Source organism: Ovis canadensis, chromosome 1 (assembly GCF_042477335.2).
Source record: "Ovis canadensis isolate MfBH-ARS-UI-01 breed Bighorn chromosome 1, ARS-UI_OviCan_v2, whole genome shotgun sequence".
NCBI lineage: Eukaryota > Metazoa > Chordata > Mammalia > Artiodactyla > Bovidae > Ovis > Ovis canadensis.
In genome coordinates this window covers 234565799-234587264 of record NC_091245.1, presented here as the reverse complement: position 1 = coordinate 234587264, position 21466 = coordinate 234565799, and the positions used below count along the sequence as shown (strand labels likewise).

The following is a 21466-nucleotide window of genomic DNA, read 5'->3' as shown; positions in this document are numbered from 1 at the left end:
TTTTAAATTGAATTAAGTATTTTAATTGAATTTTTGTGTGAGAAGTGTAATTAACTTGGAAGATTTTATCTATTATTCAGTTTCTCTAGTAGTCAGGGTACACACTGGATTGCATGTGAAATACCTAAGGGATTTATACACAAATAGGTAGCCATTCTCCTTCTTTCCTGGGTGTTTTGTGGTTGTTGGGAAAAGGCTTCTTTTTATTGCCTTTCCTTTCAAGTGTAATATAAAAATGAAAAGATCAACTCAAAGGTAGTAGTTTATACTTCTAAGTGACTATTAAGGAAATGCATCTTGTTGCTGTTGTGATCAGGAGCTGCTTAGCAATCAGCCCTTAGTGAAATTATAAAGTGGGTTAACCTTGTCCCTGTCTTTCATCCCGAGCTGCTTCCCACTCCACTCACCTAGCTTTCCTTCCCTAACCACTACTCCTCTGCGGTGGTGGAGACCTTATACTTGTTGAAAGGCCTGTTCTAACCTTGGCTTTCTGGTGGACCTTTGGAATGTTCTTCTCTAGGCATTCACCATTCTCAAAGAAAGCTTGCTCAGCACCTGGTCTAAGTGAGTCTTTCGTGCATTTATTCTCAATCACATCCCTCTGTTATTTTCTTTTATAGCATGTATCATAATCAGTAGGTATCTTGTTTTTTCATTTCCTCATTTATTCAGCCTCCCCCATGGGACATAATTTCCATAAAAACAAAGACTCTGCTTCAATCATCTGTGTATCCTCTGCCTTCCAAACCAACAAGGACTTAGGTCTGTCCCCTCATTTTGGGTATTTATTTAGAAAGGGAATAATAATGCCTTTGAAGGGATGGGGGAAAAACAAAGCTTCATGAGCCAGAGATACTTTTTAGGCTCCAGGAGCTGCAGACAAAAAAGCATGTTGTGTGGAGAAGAGAATGAAAAACACTCATACATTAATGAGGTCATTTGTAACTTTAGTGAGTAATAGCAGATGTATTTGTCTAAAATATTTCCTGCAATAGACATGTTTTATGACTTCATGGTTCTCTGAAATATATTTGCCTAACTTTGGATTTAACACAAGCCCTGGGGTTAAGGAGTAACTGTCCAGCTGGGGAAAGGCAGCTTCAGCCATAAAACACTTTGATGTTTCTAAGAGAGCCAGCCTCCTTTATCCTTCCCCTTTTTGAACTTCATTTCTCTTCTCTCCTTTTTCCTCCCATCCCTTCTTTTTTTTTCTCACAACTAAATGATATCAAAATAGTACATGCTAGTAGTAATGCTATTAAAATAATAGTACTATTAAAAGTCAAATGATAATAAAGGGTTTATGTATCAAAATATGGCAATTTCTTATTTCAACCTCTCTATTCTCCTGACTCCTTCTTCCAGGAAACACCCACTTTTGACTCTTTAAGTTGTTCCTTCTGGCATTTATAGATTTCCATGCTCTTAAATAATATGTGAATATTGCTCTCTTTTGATTCATCAATTAGAAACAATCTATTGAGCTTCTAATACGTTAGATGAGGACTTAACTCTCTTATATTACCATACCCTCTGCTCCCCTATTCTCCTCATATAATTATATTATAAATTTTGGTTAAATATATATTGTGTTAGCATTAGTATACCTGCAAGTTTTAGTCCCTGAAATTTGTAGTATCTTGGGTTTCCCAGAGCAGACCCTGGGGGCGAGGATTCCAGTAAAAGATTCTTTGAGAGGCACAGGAAGCACCAACAAGGAAGCAGGAAAGTGATCAGAGGAAGCAGAGACAGTCATAAAGTGTGCGTTGTCAAGTGGTCACCACTGTGGGCAATAGGAACTTCAGTCCCAGGGAGGGACATTCTGGGAAATGGTGTGGAACACACTACTCATGGCATCCCACCTGGAGGGTGAGGAAGCTGGGGTGTTGATAGAGTAACTCCTGTCAGAAGTCTGTGGAGGGCTATTCCCAAGGATTGTTAGTTCCTCAACACTTCCAGCCTGCTGTGTGCAAATGCTGGTAGTTAAAAGTTGGCTAAGAACACCAACCATGTAGTCCACTATGATTATATATTTATACTTTTACCCTGAAATTAAGAATTGCTCTTTAAAATTTGCTTAATTTTCTTGATGCCTATTGCAAATTTTCACCATGACTTCCAACAGTTTCTCAACATGAGATTTTACAAAGTTAATCACATCAAGTAATCTGTCAACTCCAGTTTTTTTTGAGACACTCCAGTTCAGTTCAGTTCAGTTGCTCGATCATGTCTGACTCTTTGCGACCCCATGAATCGCAGCACACCAGGCCTCCCTGTCCATCACCAACTCCCGGAGTTCACTCAGACTCATGTCCATTGAGTCAGTGATGCCATCCAGCCATCTCATCCTCTGTCGTCCCCTTCTCCTCCTGCCCCCAATCCCTCCCAGCATCAGACCTTGCTTCTATCACCAGTCGCATCCACAGCTGGGTATTGTTTTTGCTTTGGCTCCATCCCTTCATTCTCTCTGGAGTTATTTCTCCACTGATCTCCAGTAGCATACTGGGCACCTACTGACCTGGGGAGTTCCCCTTTCAGTATCCTATCATTTTGCCTTTTCATACTGTTCATGGGGTTCTCAAGGCAAGAATACTGAAGTGGTTTGCCATTCCCTTCTCCAGTGGACCACACTCTGTCAGACCTCTCCACCATGACCTGCCTGTCTTGGGTTGCCCCGAGGGCATGGCTTGGTTTCTTTGAGTTAGATAAGGCTGTGGTCCTAGTGTGATTAGATTGACTAGTTTTCTGTGAGTATGGTTTCAGTGTGTCTGCCCTCTGATGCCCTCTTGTGACACCTACCATCTTACTTGAGTTTCTCTTACCTTGGGCGTGGGGTGTCTCTTCACGGCTGCTCCAGCAAAGCACAGCTGCTGCTCCTTACCTTGGACCAGGGGTATCTCCTTACCGCCACCCTTCCTGACCTTCAACGTGGGATAGCTCCTCTAGGCCCTCCTGCGTCTGTGCAGCCACTGCTCCTCGGGTTGCTCCTCCCGGCCGCCGTCCCTGGCCTCCAGCGCAGGGTGGCTCCTCAGGGATACCGCCCCGGGCCTCAGGCGTGAGGTGGCTTCTCCCGCCTGCCCCTGGCCTCGGACATGTGGTAGATCCTCTCGGCCACCGCCCCTGACCTCGGACTTGGGTAGCTCCTCTCAGCTGTTCCTGCGCCGTCACCTCCTCGAGACACTCCTGGTGGCTTCAAATGTCCCCAGTGGATTCCATGCTCTTAGAGTCTTTTGCACAGTTGATATCCTGGTATTGTCTGTATGCTCATCCCATGAATGGGATGCCATGCCATGCCATGCCTTCTGACCTGGACTCCTTTCTTTCTTTCTTTTCAAAATTCATTTTTAAATATTTTTATTTTACTTTGACAATTGTAAAGTGCACACATTTTAAGTTCCTGATGACAAATCTTTACATACCATGTAACTACCACCCAGTTAAGATAGAAAAGATCACCAATACCCCAGAATTTCATCTTCTGCTCCCTCTTAGTCATTACCCACACATCTAGACAGGCAATTACTAATTAGGCTTTTATTATCATGGATTAGCTTTATCTGTTTTTCATGCCACTATCAATAGTTTGTGAAGGAAATGGCAACCCACTCCAGTATTCTTGCCTAGAGAATCCTGTGGACAGGGGGCCTGGTGGGCTGCCGTCTATGAGGTCACACAGAGTTGGACACTGCTGAAGCGACTTAGCATGCATGCATGCATACATCAGTAGTTTGGCCATGTCTGTGGGCCTACATACATATACCAAAGACATTTATCGGAGGTTCATGATAGCACTATTTCTTTCTTTAATTTTTTTTTAGTGAGTATAGACAACAATATTGTATTACAATCAAGCTTGCCAAGAGAGTACTTCTAATTATTCCAACCACTAAAAACAAATGATAATTATGTGACTTGACAGTGGTGCCAATTTGATGCCTTCCTTTTACTGGTCCAAGTGTATTTCTCTTTCTTGGTTTACTTCTTGGTAGAGCAGTATGGGTGGCAGTTACATGGTATGTAAAGATTTGTCATCTGGAACTTAAAATGTGTGCACTTTACAATTGTCAAAGTAAAATAAAAATATCTAAAAATGAATTTTGAAAAGAAAGAAAGGAGTCCAGGTCAGAAGGCAAACCCCATTCATGGGATGAGCATACAGACAGTTCAGTCTCTCAGTTGTATCCAGCTCTTTGCGACCCCACGGATTGCAGTACGCCAGGCCTCCCTGTCCATCACCAACTTTCCAGATCTTGCTCAAACTCAATGCCATCAAGTCAGTGATGCCATCTAGCCACCACATCCTCTGTTGTCCCCTTCTCCTCCTGCCTTCAGTCTTTCCCAGCATCAAGATCTTTTCCAGTGAACCAGTTCTTTGAATAAGGTGGCCAAGGTATTGGAGTTCCAGCTTCAGCATCAGTCCTTCCAATGAATATTCAGGACTGATTTCCTTGAGGATTGATTAATTAGATCTCTTTGCAGTCCAAGGGACTATCAAGAGTCTTCTCCAACACCAGAGTTCAAAAGTATCAGTTCTTCGATGCTCAGCTTTCTTTATAGTCCAATTCTCACATCCTTATATGACTACGAGAAAAACCATAGCTTTGATTAGACGGACCTTTGTCAGAAAAGTAAAGTCTGTTTTTTAATATTCTGTCTAGGTTGGTCACAGCTTTTCTTCCAAGGAGCAAGCGTCTTAATTTCATGGCTGCAGTCACCATCTGCAGTGATTTTGGAGCCAAAAAAATAAAGTCTGTCACTGTTTCCATTGTTTCCGCATCTATTTGTTATTGTGATGGGACCAAATGCCATGATCTTCACTTTTTGAATGTTGCATTTTAAGTCAACTTTTTCACTCTCCTCTTTCACTTTCATAAAGAGGCTCTTTAGTTCTTCCTCACTTTGTGCCATAAGGGTGGTGTCATCTGCGTATCTGAGGTTATGATATTTTCTCCCTACAATCTTGATTCCAGCTTGTGCTTCATCCAGCCTGGCATTTCTCTTGATGTACTCTGCATGTAAGTTAAATAAGCAGGGTGACAGTATACAGCCTTGATGTACTCCTTTCTCAATATGGAACCAGTCTGTTGTCCATGTCCAGTTCTAACTGTTGCATCTTGACCTGCATACAGGTTTCTCAGGAGGCAGTTAACGTGGTCTGTTATTCCCATCTCTTGAAGAATTTTCCACAGTTTGTTGTGGAAGGCTTTAGTATTGTCAATAAAGCAGAAGTAGATGTTTTGCTGGATCTCTCTTGCTTCTTCGGTGATCCAGTGGATATCGGCAATTTGATCTCTGGCTCCTCAGCTTTTACTAAATCCAGCTTGAACATCTGGAAGTTCATGGTTCATATACTGTTGAAGCCTGGCTTGGAGAATTTTGAGCATTTCTTTGTTAGCATGTGAGATGAGTGCAATTGTGCGATAGTTTGAATATTGTTTGGCATTGCCTTTCTTTGGGATTGGAATGAAAACTGACCTTTTCCTGTCCTGTGGCCACTACTGAGTTTTCCATATTTGCTGGCATATGGAGTGCAGCACTTTCACAGCATCATCTTTTAGGATCTGAAATAGCTCCACTGGAATTCCATCACCTCCACTAGCTTTGTTCGCAGTGATGTTTCCTAAAGCCCACTTGACTTCACATTCCAGGATGTCTGGCTCTAGGTGAGTGATCACACCATCGTGATTATCTGGATCGTGAAGATCTTTTTTGTATAGTTCTTCTGTGTATTCTTGCCACTTCTTCTTAATATCTTCTGCTTCTGTTAGGTCCCTATCGTTTCTGTCCTTTATTGAGCCCATCTTTGCATGAAATGTTCCCTTGGTATCTCTAATTTTCTTGAAGAGATCTCTAGTCTTTCCCATTCTGTTGTTTTCCTCTATTTCTTTGCACTGATTGCTGAGGAAGGCTTTCATATCTCTCCTTGCTATTCTTTGGAACTTTATATTCAAATGGGTAGATCTTTCCTATTCTTCTTTGCTTTTGGCTTCTCTTCTTTTCACAGTTATTTGTAAGGCCTCCTCAGAGAGCCATTTTGCTTTTTTGTATTTCTTTTTCTTGGGAATGGTCTTGATCACTGCCTCCTGTGCAATGTCACGAACCTCTGTCCATAGTTCTTCAGGCATTCTGTCGGATATAATCCCTTGAATCTGTTTGTCACTTACACAGTATAATCAATCATAAGGGATTTGATTTAGGTCATACCTGAATGATCTAGTGGTTTTCCCTACTTTCTTCTATTTAAGTCTGAATTTTGCAATAAGGAGTTTTTGATCTGGGCCACAGTCAGCTCCCAGTCTTATTTTTGCTGACTGTATAGAGCTTCTCCATCTTTGGCTGCAAAGAATATAATCAATCTGATTTTGGTATTGAGCATCTGGTGATATCCATGTGTAGAGTCTTCTCTTGTGTTGTTGGAAGAGGGTGTTTGCTTTGACCAGTGCATTCTCTTCAGAAAACTCTGTAAATCTTTACCCTGCTTAATTTTGTATTCTAAGGCCAAATTTGCCTGTTACTCTAGGTATCTCTTGACTTCTTACTTTTGCATTCCAGTCCTGTATGATGAAAAGGATATCTTTTTTTGCTGTTAGTTCTTATATATCTTCATGGAACCTTTCAACTTCAGCCTCTTCAGCATTACTGGTTGGGGTATAGACTTAGATTACTGTGATAATGAATGATTTGCCTTGGAAATGAACAGAGATCGTTCTGCCATTTCCCAGTTTGATAATCTTAGACTGTTTGCTTATATATAAAAAGAAAGCAAAATTTTTAGCTGCTCAGTCATGTCCGATTCTTTGGAACCCTATGGACTGTAGCCCACCAGACTCCTTTGTCCATGGAATTCTCCAGGCAAGAATACTGTAGTGGGTTGCCATTCACTTCTCCAGGAAATATTCAAACCTGGATTGTAGGCAGATTCTTTACCATCTGAGCCACCAGGGACGTGAGAAACTAAAATTGTGATTGAAAGCTCTGAGCATAGGGTTGGGGCTTGTTGACTTTGAGCTTTGCTGAGGGTTGAGCTATCTGAGCCCTTTTTAAGGAAATCTAGAGCTTTTGTATTTTGTCATGTTGGCATTACTGCTCCTATTTAAGATTGGGAATTACCTTCTCCGGATCTCCTTTTCCTGTGTGATTAGCTTGAGCAAAGAGGCAAACTTGTGTAAGATTGGGAAAGTCGAGATGAAGTAGGAGCTGTTACTCTCAGATGTCACAGTGATCAGAGACAATGACATATGGATATAATGCATGGTCTCCAGTCTCTCCTCATGCCTACTGAACCTGCTAACTGAGAGTAACCTCAATCCATCAAGCACTTGACCACAGTGCTCATAGAGGCCATAGCTTCTACAGACCTGTCATGGGTCATACATGCACCATTCCACTTGGATGATCAAACATGTACTCTTTCTCAAAATTTCCTGTAAGTTTCATCTACACCCTTGCTTCAAGATGTTGTGAGTGTATTTGTTGTCTATGTCTACTGTAACAAGTTATATCAAAAATACTGGTTTAAAACAACAAACAGGTCAGTTCCCCCTCAGCCTCCGCCGCCGCCGCCCCTCTGCCAGCGCTCCGGCGCCACCTCGGGCCGGCAGTCCTCCGCGGGAGGGAGCGACGCCGGCGGGCGGCCAGGCGAGCGGCTGACGCGGGCGGCGGGGCAGCCGGCGGGTCCTTCAGCGTTCGGCGGCGGCGCGTTGTCTCCATGGGGTTGGCCCGCCGCGCCCCTGCGCTCTGAGGTGGACAGCAGATTGTGTGTTTATCGAACATTTCCACTGCTGTACAGAGAGCACACGCATCTTCGTGGACTTGGAATTCCTGGAGAAGCCTTTGTGAAAAGTTGGCATAATCCCTTTAAATTCCATCTCTTACGTTTTCTACTTTGTTGTGTCTCAAAAAGACATCAAGAGACCATGAACAGCTTTAGTAATGAAGAGTTTGACTGCCATTTCTTGGATGAAGGCTTTACTGCCAAGGACATTGAAAGGTTAATAGGGTCGCAGAGATGTGCCTGCAAACGGGTCTCTCTGCTCAGGCTGAGCGTCCTTGCATACGAGGCGTTCTGCCAAAGAGTCTGGATACAGCCTTGAGTTTAATGGTCCCTTGCAAACGAGGGAGCATTCCCTTCTTGAGATAAGAGGGAGATGAGGGCTTTGTGCAGACTCTGCAGTAGACAGAGATTTCACTCCCCTTTGCTGTATGATAACATGTATGCACCTGCACTGTGCTGAAAAGGCTTATTCTTACAGTCTGGAATTCTGCCTAAGGAGGGCTTTATAATAATAAACAGCAATTAGTTTGCCCAGTTCTGTTCTTCTGGCCAGAGTGGTGTCCTGTCTGTCTCTTGTGTGTCTTGTATGTTCTGTGTCATTTCACTCGTAGTAACCAACAGACATTCTGGACCAAAAAATTAATGAAGTTTCTTCTTCTGATGATAAGGATGCCTTCTATGTTGCGGACCTGGGAGACATTCTGAAGAAACATCTGAGATGGTTGAAAGCTCTTCCTCGGGTCACCCCCTTTTATGCAGTCAAATGCAATGATAGCAGAACCATAGTGAAGACACTTGCTGCCATTGGGACAGGATTTGACTGTGCCAGCAAGACTGAAATACAATGGGTGCAGAGTCTCGGGGTGCCCCCAGAGAGGATTATCTATGCAAATCCATGTAAACAAGTGTCTCAGATTAAGTATGCTGCCAATAACGGAGTCCAGATGATGACTTTTGATAGTGAAGTTGAGCTGATGAAAGTTGCCAGGGCACATCCAAAGGCCAAGTTGGTTTTGCGGATCGCCACTGATGATTCCAAAGCAGTCTGTCGCCTCAGTGTCAAATTTGGTGCCACGCTAAAACCAGCAGGCTGCTTTTGGAACGGGCGAAAGAGCTAGATATTGATGTCGTTGGTGTCAGCTTCCACGTAGGAAGTGGCTGTACTGATCCTGAGACCTTTGTGCAGGCCATCTCTGATGCCCGCTGTGTCTTTGACATGGGCGCTGAGGTTGGTTTCAACATGTATCTGCTTGATAATGGTGGTGGCTTTCCTGGATCTGAGGATGTAAAGCTTAAATTTGAAGAGATCACCAGTGTAATCAACCCAGCACTGGACAAGTATTTTCCATCAGACTCTGGAGTGAGAATCATAGCTGAGCCTGGCAAATACTATGTTGCATCAGCTTTCACGCTTGCAGTTAATATTGCCAAAAAACTCGTATTAAAGGAACAGACAGGCTCTGATGATGAAGAGGAGTCTAGTGAATGGACGTTCATGTATTACCTGAACGATGGAGTATATGGCTCCTTCAACTGCATTCTTTACGACCACGCGCACGTGAAGCCTCTTCTGCAGAAGGGACCCAAACCAGACGAGAAGTATTATTCATCCAGCATCTGGGGACCGACCTGTGGCGGCCTGGACCGCATTGTTGAGCGCTGTAACCTACCCGAGATGCATGTGGGCGATTGGATGCTCTTTGAGAACATGGGTGCTTACACTGTTGCTGCTGCTTCTACCTTCAATGGATTCCAGAGACCCACCATCTACTATGTGATGTCAGAGCCAACGTGGCAACTGAGCAGCAGATCCGGGCCCAGGACTTCCCGCCCGGAGTGGAGGAGCCGGACGTCAGTCCCCTGCCCATGCCCTGTGCCCGGGAGAGCGGCATGAAGCGGCACTCGGCAGCCTGCGCTTCCACACGTATTAACGTGTAGATACCACTCTTGTAGCTGTTAACTGTGAGTTTACCTTGATTTAAGGGTTTGGGGGGGGACCATTTAACTTAATTACTGCTAGTTCTGAGATGTCTATGTGAGTAGGGTTGGCACAGGTGCACCAATGTGGAAGACTGGGAGATGGGGTCACACTTATCTGTGTTCCTATGGAAACTATTTGAATATTTGTTTTATATGGATTTTTATTCACTTTTCAAACATGCTACTAAAGGCTTCAACTGCTGAGCAAGCGTTTGTAGCTTGTGTATCAGCAGGGTGGGCCAGAAGCTTAGTGTTGTGACTGGTTTTAACAAAAAGGAATAAAGGATCTTGACATAACTTGGCAAAATAAATAAATAAATAAATAAATAAAAATAAAACAACAAACATTTATCCTCATAATTCTGGAGTCAGAATTCTAAAATTAAGGTTTTTCTTCTGAAGGCTTCAGGGGAGAAATCCATTTCCTTGCCTTTTTCAGCTTCTAGAGGCCAACTATTAATACAGTCCCTGGCTCCTGACTCCTTCATCTTCAAAACCCATCACTACAACTTCTGGTCTGTCTTCAAATCTCCTTTTTCTCATTTTGATCCTCCTGCCTCCCTCTTATAAGGATTTCTGTGATAATACTGGGCCCATCTGGATAATCCAGGATAATCTCCAAACTCAGAATCCCTAGATTAATCACACCTATGAAGTTTCTATTGCCATGTAAGGGAACATGTTCTGGGCGGAGCGGGGGTGGGGGGGAGCGGTGGGTACGCTATGGATGTCTTTGGGAATTACTATTTTATTCTACCACAGCGGGTAGTAATTTTCCCTGGTCTTCTGATTCCCCTCCTCCAGACTTCCATTTCCCCAGCTCCTCCCATGTTTGTGCAAACTCTAATTCCTAAGGAAAAAATCCATGGTCCCTTAATACTTACAATGGCTCTGATTTCCGGACTGAACCTTGATTGGTATACTTCTATATTCAATATCTCCATGTGTTTTCTCTTGGGCTAGTCAGATTCCACTCAAATTATTTTTTTAGTTTCTGGCCTGGAGAGTAAATTCTTGGCTGTCAAGGGTCAAGGAGTCAAGAAGGTAAAAATGGTAGAGGGGTTTTCATTGGTCATATCCATTCATTGACTTTGCTTCTCTGTTTACCTCACTTGTCTGCTACCAGAGTCCCCAGTACAGAGGGTTTTTTGCCTTACTGTCTCCAGAACAGTCTCTGGCAGTGTGTAGGAGGAAGAACAGGGGAGGGGGTGCAGCGGAGGGGGAGGGGTTCTAGGCACCTAACTGCTTCTACAAGAGTCTATCAGATCCTGCTTTCATTAGCCTTCACTCGCTCTTCAGGGGGCTGCATTTCCAGGGGGCTTTTTGTTACCAGTTCCCAAACCTTTTGAAGATTGTGGTTAAATAAAGTTGCTTCTCAAAACTTTCCTACTGCTGTCTTGGAATTGGTTTCTGGAGTCCGCAGAGACAGTTATCTCATATCCATCTACTGACTGCTTCCAGAATTTTACTGATGTTACCCACTCTTTTTCTTCCTAATTTTGCAGGTTTATTTTTTAATTAGATTTATTATTTTGAGATAATTCTAGATTTACATGTAATTATAAGAAGTAATTCAATGTTGTACATAAAATTATATGTCAATTTGAGAAATAAAAGACTTCTGAGAAATCCCATATACCCTTCACTGAGCTTTCCTAATATCTTGCCTAATATAATATCAGAATCAGGAAATTGACATAAATATAATCCACTGATCTTATTCAGATTTCATCAGTTTTACATGTACTTGTGTGTGTGTGTGTGTGTTTGCTGTGCTGTGTGCTGTGCTTAGTCACTCAGTCGTGTCCGACTCTTTGGACTGTAGCCGACCCATGGACTGTAGCCCACCAGGCTCCTCTGTCCATTAGGATTCTCCAGGCAAGAATACTGAGTGGGTCACCATGTCCTCCTTGTGTGTGTGTTTCAGTTAGTTCAGTTCAGTCGTTCAGTCGTGCCTGACTCTTTGGAACCCTCTGGACCCCCTGGACTGCAGCAGTGTATGTGTTTAGTTCTATGCAATTTTATAATATGTGTTTTCTTTCTTTTTTTTTTTTTTTGAGAGAAAAAAGCCTCCTGACTATCGTTTACTGGAGTTTTAGAAGGAACAGAATAAGATGCTGTGTTCTATGTGCTATATTTATATGAAAGTTGAATGACAGATTAGATTGGTTAGTTTTCTGTGATGGTGGTTTTCAGTCTGTCTGCCCTCTGTTGGAGAAGGATAAGAGGCTTATGGAAGCTTCCTGATGGGATAGACTGACTGAGGGGGATACTGGGTCTTGTTCTGATGGGCGGGGCCATGCTCAGTGAATCTTTAACCAATTATCTGTTTATGGGTGGAGCTGTGTTTCCTCCCTGCAATTTCAGTTCAGTTCAATTCAGTCTCTGTCCTGTCCGACTCGTTGCGACCCCATGAATTGCAGCACACCAGGCCTCCCTCTCCATCATCAACTCCCGGAGTTCACTCAGACTCATGCCCATCGAGTTGGTGATGACATCCAGCCATCTCATCCGCTGTCGTCCCCTATTCCTCCTGCCCCCAAACGCTCCCAGCATCAGAGTCTTTTCCAGTGAGTCAACTCTTTGCATGAGGTGGCCAAAGTACTAGAGTTTCAGCTTTAGCATCATTCCTTCCAAAGAACACCCAGGGCTGATCTCCTTCAGAATGGACTGGTTGGATCTCCTTGCAGTCCAAGGGACTCTCAAGAGTCTTCTCCAACACCACTGTTCAAAAGCATCAATTCTTCGGCGCTCAGCTTTCTTCACAGTCCAACTCTCACATCCATACATGACTACTGGAAAAAACCAAGGCCTTGACTAGACGGACATTTGTTGGCAAAGTAATTTCTCTGCTTTTGAATAGGCTATCTAGGTTGGTCATAACTTTCTTTCCAAGGAGTAAGCATCTTTTAATTTCATGGCTACAGTCACCATCTGCAGTGATTTTGGAGCCCCCAAAAATAAAGTCTGACACAGTTTCCACTGTTTCCCCATCTATTTCCCATGAAGTGATAGGACCAGATGCCGTGATCTTCATTTTCTGAATGTTGAGCGTTAAGCCAACTTTTTCACTCTCCACTTTCACTTTCATCAAGAGGCTTTTTAGTTCCTCTTCACTTTCTGCCATAAGAGTGGTGTCATCTGCCTATCTGAGGTTATTGATATTTCTCCTGGCAATCTTGATTCCAGCTTGTGCATCTTCCTGCCCAGCGTTTCTCATGATGTACTCTGCATAGAAGTTAGATAAGCAGGGTGACAATATACAGCCTTGACGTACTCCTTTTCCTATTTGGAACCAGTCTGTTGTTCCGTATCCAGTTCTAACTGTTGCTTCCTGACCTGCATATAGGTTTCTCAAGAGGCAGGTCAGGTGGTCTGGTATTCCCATCTCTTTCAGAATTTTCCACAGTTTATTGTGATCCACACAGTCAAAGGCTTTGGCATAGTCAATAAAGCAGAAATAGATGTTTTTCTGGAACTCTCTTGCTTTTCCCATGATCCAGCAGATCTTGGCAATTTGATCTCTGCTTCCTCTGCCTTTTCTAAAACCAGCGTGAACATCAAGGAGTTCACGGTTCACGTATTGCTAAAGCCTGGCTTGGAGAATTTTGAGCATTTCTTTACTAGCATGTGAGATGAGTGCAATTGTGCAGTAGTTTGAGCATTCTTTGGCATGCCTTTCTTTGGGATTGGAATGAAAACTGATGTTTTCCAGTCCTGTGGCCACTGCTGAGTTTTCCATATTTGCTGGCATATTGAGTGCAGCACTTTCACAGCATCATCTTTCAGGATTTGAAATAGCTCAGACTATGGTGGAGGTAATGAAGATAATGGTAACCTCTCTCAAAAGATCCCAGGCATGTACTGCCACGGTCCGTGCTCCCAACCCTGCAGCAGACCACCACCAACCCATGCCTTTGCCAGAGACTCCTGGACATCCGCAGGCAAGTCTCCTATGGAGTCACTGTTCCTTTCTCCTGGGTCCTCGTGCACAAGGTTCTATTGTTCCCTCCAAGGGTCTATTTCCCAGTCCCATGTAAGTTCTGGCAGCTCTACAGCGGAGTTAATGGTGACCTCCTCCAAGAAGACTTCTGCCATACCCACACTCAGAGCCCCTGTCCCTGCAGCAGACCACTCCCAACCTGTACCTCCACCGGAGACACTCAAATACAGTTCTGTCTCAGTCTCTGTGGGGTATCTGGGTCCTGGTGTGTACAAGGTTTGTTTGAGCCCTCTAAGCGTCCCTGGAAGGAGCAGAGTTTGATTCTAAATGAGAATTTGCCCCTCCTACCACCTTGCTGGGGCTTCTCCTTTGCCCTTGGACATGGGGTACCTCCTCTCCATCAGAGGACAGACAGACTGATAACCACCATCACAGAAAACTAACCAATCTAATCACGTGGATCCAGCCTTGTTTAACTCAGTGAAACTATGACCCATGCTGTGTAGGGCCACCTAAGACGGACAGGTCATGGTGGAGAGTTCTGACAAAATGTGGTCCACTGGAGAAGGGAATGACAAACCACTTCAGTATTCTCGCCTTGAGAACCCCATGAGCAGTATGAAAAAGGCAAAACGATAGGACACTGAAAGAGGAACTCCCCAGGCTGGTAGGTGCCCAATATGCTACTGGAGATCAGTGGAGAAATGATTCAAGAAAGACTGAGGAGATGAAGCCAAAGCAAAAACAACACCCAGTTGTGGATGTGACTGGTGATGGAAGCAAGGTCCGATGCTTTAAAGAGCAATTATGCATAGGAACCTGGAATGTCAGGTCCGTGAAACAAGGCAAATTGAAAGTGATCAAACAGGAGATGGCAGAAGCGAATGTCAACATTCTAGGAATCAGCTAACTAAAATGGACTGTAATGGGTGAATTTAACTCAGATGTCCATTATATCTACTATTGTGGGCAGGAATCCCTTAGAAGAAATGGAGTAGCCATCAGGGTCAACAAAAGAGTCCAAAATTCAGTACTTGGCTGTAGTCTCAGAAATGACAGAATGATCTCTGTTCATTTCCAAGACAAACCATTCAATATCACAGTAATCCAAGTCTATGTCCTGATCAGTAATGCTGAGGAAGCTGAAGTGAAATGGTTCTATGAAGACCTACAAGACCTTCTAGAACTAACACCCAAAAAAGATAGGAGACTGGAATGCAAAAGTAGGAAGTCAAGAAACACCTGGAGTAACAGATTTGGCCTTGAAGTACAGAATGAAGCAGGGCAAAGGCTAACAGAATTCTGCCAAGAGAATGCACTGGTCATGGCAAACATCCTCTTCCAACAACACAAGAGAAGACTCTACACATGGACATCACCAGATGGTCAACACCGAAATCAGATTGATTATATTCTTTGCAGCCAAAGATGGAGAAGCTCTATACAGTCAGCAAAAACAAAACTGGAGCTGACTGTGGCCCAGATCATGAATGCCTTATTGCCAAATTCAGACTTAAATTGAAGAAAGTAGGGAAAACCACTAAACCATTCAAGTATGACTTAAATCAAATCCCTAATGATTATACAGTGGAAGTGAGAAATAGATTTAAGTGACTAGATCTGATAGACAGAGTGCCTGATGAACTATGGACAGAAGTTAGTGACATTGTACAGGAGACAGGGAGCAAGATCATCCCCAAGAAAAAGAAATGCAAAAAAGCAAAATGGCTGTCTGAGGAGGCCTTACAAATAGCTGTGAAAAGAAGAGAAGCCAAAAGCAAAGGAGAAAAGGAAATATATACCATTTGAATGTAGAGTTCCAAAGAATAGCAAGGAGAGATAAGAAAGCCTTCCTCAGTGATCAGTGCAAAGAAATACAAGAAAACAATAGAATGGGAAAGACTAGAGATCTCTTCAAGAAAATTAGAGATACCATGGGAACATTTCATGTAAAGATGGGCTCGATAAAGGACAGAAATGGTATGGACCTAACAGAAGCAGAAGATATTAAGAAGAGGTGACAAGAATACACAGAAGAACTGTACAAAAAAATCTTCATGACCCAGATAATCACACTGGTGTGATCACTCACCTAGAGCCAGACATCTTGGTATGTGAAATAAATGGGCCTTAGGAAGTATCACTACGAACAAAGGTAGTGAAGGTGATGGAATTCCAGTTGAGCTATTCCAAATCCTAAAAGATGATGCTGTGAAAATGCTTCACTCCATATGCCAGCAAATATGGAAAACTCAGCAGTGGCCACAGGACTGGAAAAGGTCAGTTTTCATTCTAATCCCTAACAAAGGCAATGCCAAAGAATGCTCAAACTACTGCACAATTGCACTCATCTCTTACGCCAGCAAAGTAATGCTGAAGACTCTCCAAGCCAGGCTTCAACAGTGCATGAACTGTGAACTTCCAGATATTCAAGGTGGTTTTAGAAAAGGCAGAGGAACCATAAAGCAAATTGCCATCATCCGCTGGATCATCGAACCAGCAAGAGAGCTCCAGAAAAACATCCATTTCTGCTTTATTGACTATGCCAAAGCCTTTGACACTGTGAATCACAATAAACTGTTGAAAATTCTTCAAGAGATGGGAATACCAGACCATCTGACCTGCCTCTTGAGAAATCTGTATGCAGGTCAGGAAGCAACAGTTAGAACTGGACATGGAACAACAGACTGGTTCCAAATAGGAAAAGGAGTATGTCAAGGCTGTTATTGTCAACCTGCTGATTTAACTTATATGTAGAGTCCATCATGAGAAACGTTGGGCAGGAAGAAGCACAAGCTGGAATCAAGATTGCCAGAAGAAATATCAATAACCTCAAATATGCATATGACACTACCCTTATGGCAGAAAATGAAGAAGAACTAAAGAGCCTCTTGATGAAAGTGAAAGAGGAGAGTGAAATAGTTGGCTTAAAGCTCAACATTCAGAAAACCAAGATCATGGCATCTGATCCCATCACTTCATGGCAAATAGATGGAGAAACAGTAGAAACAGTGTCAGACTTTATTTTTTTGGGCTCCAAAATCACTGCAGGTAGTGACTGCTGCCATGAAATAAAAAGACGCTTACTCTTTGGAAGAAAAGTTATGACCAAGCTAGACAGCATGTTAAAGAGCAGAGACATTACTTTGCCAACAAAGGTCCATCTAGTCATGGGTATAATTTTTCCAGTAGTCATGTATGGATGTGAAAGTTGGACTATAAAGAAAGCTGAGCACCAAAGAATTGATGTTTTTGAACTGTGGTGTTGGAGAAGACTCTTGAAAGTCCCTTGGACTGCAAAGAGATCCAATCAGTCCATCCTAAAGGAAATCAGTCCTGAATGTTCTTTGGGAGGACTGATGCTAAGCTGAAACTCCAATCTTTGGCCACCTGATGCACAGAACTGACTTAACTGAAAAAGATCCTGATGCTGGGAAAGATTGAAGGCAGGAGGAGAAGGGGACACCTGAGGATGAGATGGTTGGATGGCATCACAGACTCCAATGGACATGAGTTTGAGTAACCTCTGGGAGTTGGTGATGGACAGGGAGGCGTGGTGTGCTGCAGTCCATGGGGTTGCAAAGAGTCCGACATGACTGAGGGACTGAACTGAACTGAACTGAATGACAGAAAGCAATGGAGTATTCTGAAATTGTCAACAAATTTTATCTTCTTTACAACCTTGCCCACAGACTGACAGGTCAGCTAACAAAGCTCTTTGTTTAGCTTACTGGGTTGTACATATACTGCCATTTTTCATCTACTCAGAGAAAATTTTTATAACCCAAAACTGAATTAACAGATTTTTTAGAATCATGATGTATTTTATCTGGTGTAGGTGTCTTGTCCATGCTGAATCATAAATGATGAGTTATATTAATTAAGTTTGGATAAGAAGGAGCTTATAGTATTTTTTTAATTTCACATTTTCTTCTAGAGGAAAAAAAATATTTTCTGATTTTTGCATGGAGAAAGAATGCAGAGGATGTAGGAACAGAGAGGCCTTGGGGATTTATCCTTGGACATGTAGTTCTACCTGAATCCCCTAAAGTCACTCTTAGTAGTTGGGCACTCAGATGATTAAATTGTCTCAGTGGGCCACTTGGACTCAATTTGATATAATCATGGAAAACTTCCAGTGTGTACTAATACTCAAAGTCAGGAAGTAGGAGTTGAGTCTACTTGAGACCATCAAAACCAGGCAACTTCTAAACTAAAAGTTAACATAGGCAGTAGAAGAAACCCAACATTTTATGTTTAATTATTTGTGTATATTGCATCTGAATGTATTTGGTAAGAAAGAGGAATACTATTGTACTTTTCCTGTTTTCTTATTGGCCTCTTCTGGGAGGTTGCTTCTGTGGTTTTGTTTTACTGAGTTTAATTAGAAACAAGCAGGGGAGGGCATTGGTTAACAGAATGATAACAAGAAAAGATTTTTCCTTTCTACCCTATAGTCTTTTGTTTCAGCTTGTCTGTAATGCTAATCTATGGGATGAGTATTGCCTTACTGAAGGACTTGAAACCATGATAGTTTAAAAGAATTAATGGAAACTCCAAGAGACTGATTACTGCACTGTTAGGACTCTTATTTTTCTTCTTTTTCTTAGCCTTGTCTAATGAAATTGTAAATTCAAGTTGCAAGGAGCTTTTTCAATTAACTACAGATGCATGAGAAACCATTTCAAAGTTTACTAGCTTTAAACAACAATCATTTATTATTGTTCATGAGTCTATGGTTGACCAGGAGAAAAACTAGTGATCTTGTGTTCAAGATCTTGGCTTCACTTGGACATGCATCTGTGGTCAGTTGGCAGACTGGCTCGGGCTGGCTGATCTAGGAGAGCTCTCTTCCATGTGGCTGCTCATCTTCCTGAAAGTTAGCTCAGGCTTGTTCACATGGTGATTGCAAGTGTCTAAGCTGGTGATGAAAGTGTGCAAAGCCTCATGAGAGCTAGGCTTGGAGCTGACACACTGTCACTTCTGTGGCATTCTATTGGTCAAAGTTAACTCACAAAACCAATTCATATTCAGGCTGAATTCTATGGCAAAGAGAAAAGTACTAACACAATAACACAATTAATATCTTCCTGTATTATTTCTGTACCAGGTAGGCATTTTTTCCTTCTACTCCTAGGCAAACTCCTTATTCATCCTTCAAGTCCGAGTTCAAGCATCATCTCCTGTGGGAAGCCTGCTCTGGCCCTTCTCCAGCAGAGTGGAGCACAGCCTCCTCTGTGTCACTGCTGAACTATATTGCTATTGTGCTTATGGTTTCAGGGCCTTGAGGACAGACGCTATTTTCTAACCATCTTTATATCTTCGATGCCTAGCTCAGTACTTGGCACAGCAAATAATTTGGTCATTACTGCCATTTCTCAGTTCTTTTACTTCCCCTATCCATATTGTCTTGATGCTGTCATCTGGGGGAAACTCTTTTTTCCCTTTAATGTCTTTCCCTTGAATGCCTTAAGAAAATTGTACTATTTGACAGGTTGTAATCAATGGAATAATAACACTCTAATCCTCTGTGTTTTGCAGTTACAGTTTTGAGCATTTGTGAAGTTTACTAATTGCAATGTAGCATCTCTATTTTAATTATATTTTTGCTTGGGGAGAGGCTCCCTTCTTTATCCTTTTTGGTGCAATTGTGCCTGTCCTGGTTCTTAGCATTTCCAGCACAGAAATGTTTATGATCAGATGTTCAGAACTCCTTAGCAGTTGTGCAAGACTCAGCTAACAAAAGTACTTCAACTAGCTATTTAGTGCCATGGGAAGTTGTTATATAATTCTGGGGGTCTATAATGACATTCCCCCTTTGTAACAAACCTCTCTGTTGCTCAGTGTTGATCTCTTATTGCAGATTATTGCTTAAGGGTATAAGCACTGTAAAATCTGTGGTTAAGACTCCTGGGGTTGAGAGAATCAGAGATAACACCTAGTTCAATATAATCTTATTTTATAGAAGTGACAGTGGAGGGCCACGGGGGTAAAGTAATATACTCAAAGTTATACAATGACTTGAGGGCTTTAGGAACAGGGTTTGTGCAGTTGGAATAATTCAGAAATGTTCTAGAGAAACAAGCTGCCCAGCCAGATGGTTCTTTTCTTCTAGTTAAGCCAGGTATAGTCCCATATAATAAAAGTTATCCCTTAGCAGAAATTCATTCTCTTTGAGAAAGTATCATTTTCATGCCAGGGGCCAAGTATGGAGGGCAGTGCTTTTTTGACTGGGCTAGGAGTCCATATACCTATCTGAGGTGCCTATCTGTGGCTCAGAGTCATCTGGTTACGTGCAGATTGCTGAGCACCTTTCAGATCTCCCAATTTCTGGGGATTTGGGACATAAATATGCATATTTATCAAGTGCCCAGATGATTCTGATGTACTTTGAAGTCTGAGAATAAGTGAATAGAATGTGTAATGTCAGCAATGATAAGTGCTATGGGGAAACATATGTTAGAGTGAGGAGGGTGTAAGGCACCCTCTATTTGAATAGGTAAGTTAGTGGGGATGGCTTTGACCAGAGACCTGTAAAGGTTAGAAGTAGCTGGCTATGCAAAGATCAATGGCAAGAGGGAATGAGTAAGAGTAAACACTGAGGACTCTCCCAGAAATGAGCTTTGCAGGTTCAAGTAGAAGGAAGGCCTTGCTTAAAATAATCCAATGATTGCCTACCAGCTGCAGAATAAAATCCAAACTCTTTACCATGCTCTGTAAGATCTTTTATGATCTAATCTCTGTCCATTGTCAAAAACTAGTTTAATGGTCACACATGACTGTGGGGCTGGTAAGAGTTGTTTAGAAAGGTAATTTCTAGTTCGTTAGGCATCTCTCATCACAACTCCATGCTGTGGAATGGGGAGCACACACCTTTGGGGGAATTAGCTTCAGCAAGATAAGCTGAAAACTGACCACTGGATTTAGTAAGATGAAACCCATGGCCTTGACAAAAGTTATATTTAGGCAGCCAGGGGAAGATTTGATCCAAGCAATTAGTAACTTTTAGAGGATTTCTATTGTGTGTGAGTGAACAGCATGGTGGCTGGAGGAATTTTGGATTAGGGAGATCTTTTTTTTTTAATTAGAGTTTTTATAGCATTTGTGAATGGTATCAGGAGTGATCTGGTTTGGAGGAAGAAACAGACAATTTTAGGAGAGAGGCAAGATCAAAAACTTTGAGAAGGAAGGAATGGAAGGATTTGTGTACCAGGGAGTGGTTGGCCCTAGATAGCATCAGGGATAGCTCTCCTTTTTAACAAGAAGGAAAGCAAGTTTAAAGAATTTATAAGTGCTGAAATCATGATCCAAATCAGTTTTTGTCTCAAATCCTATAATTTGTCCAAAGCCAGCTTTTGTTCAGGAAAATAATTTCATAATTTTTCTTCTCCTCTTTCTTTCCCTCCTCCTCCTGTTGCCCTTTGTTCCCAGATCCTGTAGTTCCAGCTAATATCATTTATTCATTCAACAAAGTTTTCATGCACCCACTCTGCAAAGTATCCCCAAGTGTGTGATTTGGCATGTGGATGAGGGGTGCTTACCCATTGGTGAGAAGCCATTGTCTTTTTCACCCCTGGATAGAGTAGCTGTCACCATTCCCAGGAGAGCTGATGGTTTCGACTACCTGGACACATTCTTGGGTCTATACCTGGAGGAGGATGCTCTCCCATGAATGGGTGGTGTCAGGGTATGATATAAGAAGAGAATTTCTGCCCTCCCATCTAGTTAGTCAAAACACTCTGAGGATGAATGGGTGACGAATGTCACAG

General features: G+C 42.5%; 1 protein-coding gene and 1 pseudogene across 3 annotated transcripts in view; both read left to right on the top strand.

Annotated features, from left to right (window-relative positions):
- KCNAB1 (potassium voltage-gated channel subfamily A regulatory beta subunit 1) overlaps positions 1-21466 on the top strand; it is a 480074-nt gene that overhangs the window by 142087 nt on the left and 316521 nt on the right. The gene's annotated exons all lie outside the window — the stretch shown is intronic.
- On the top strand, positions 8629-10051 carry LOC138435590 (ornithine decarboxylase pseudogene; annotated as a pseudogene).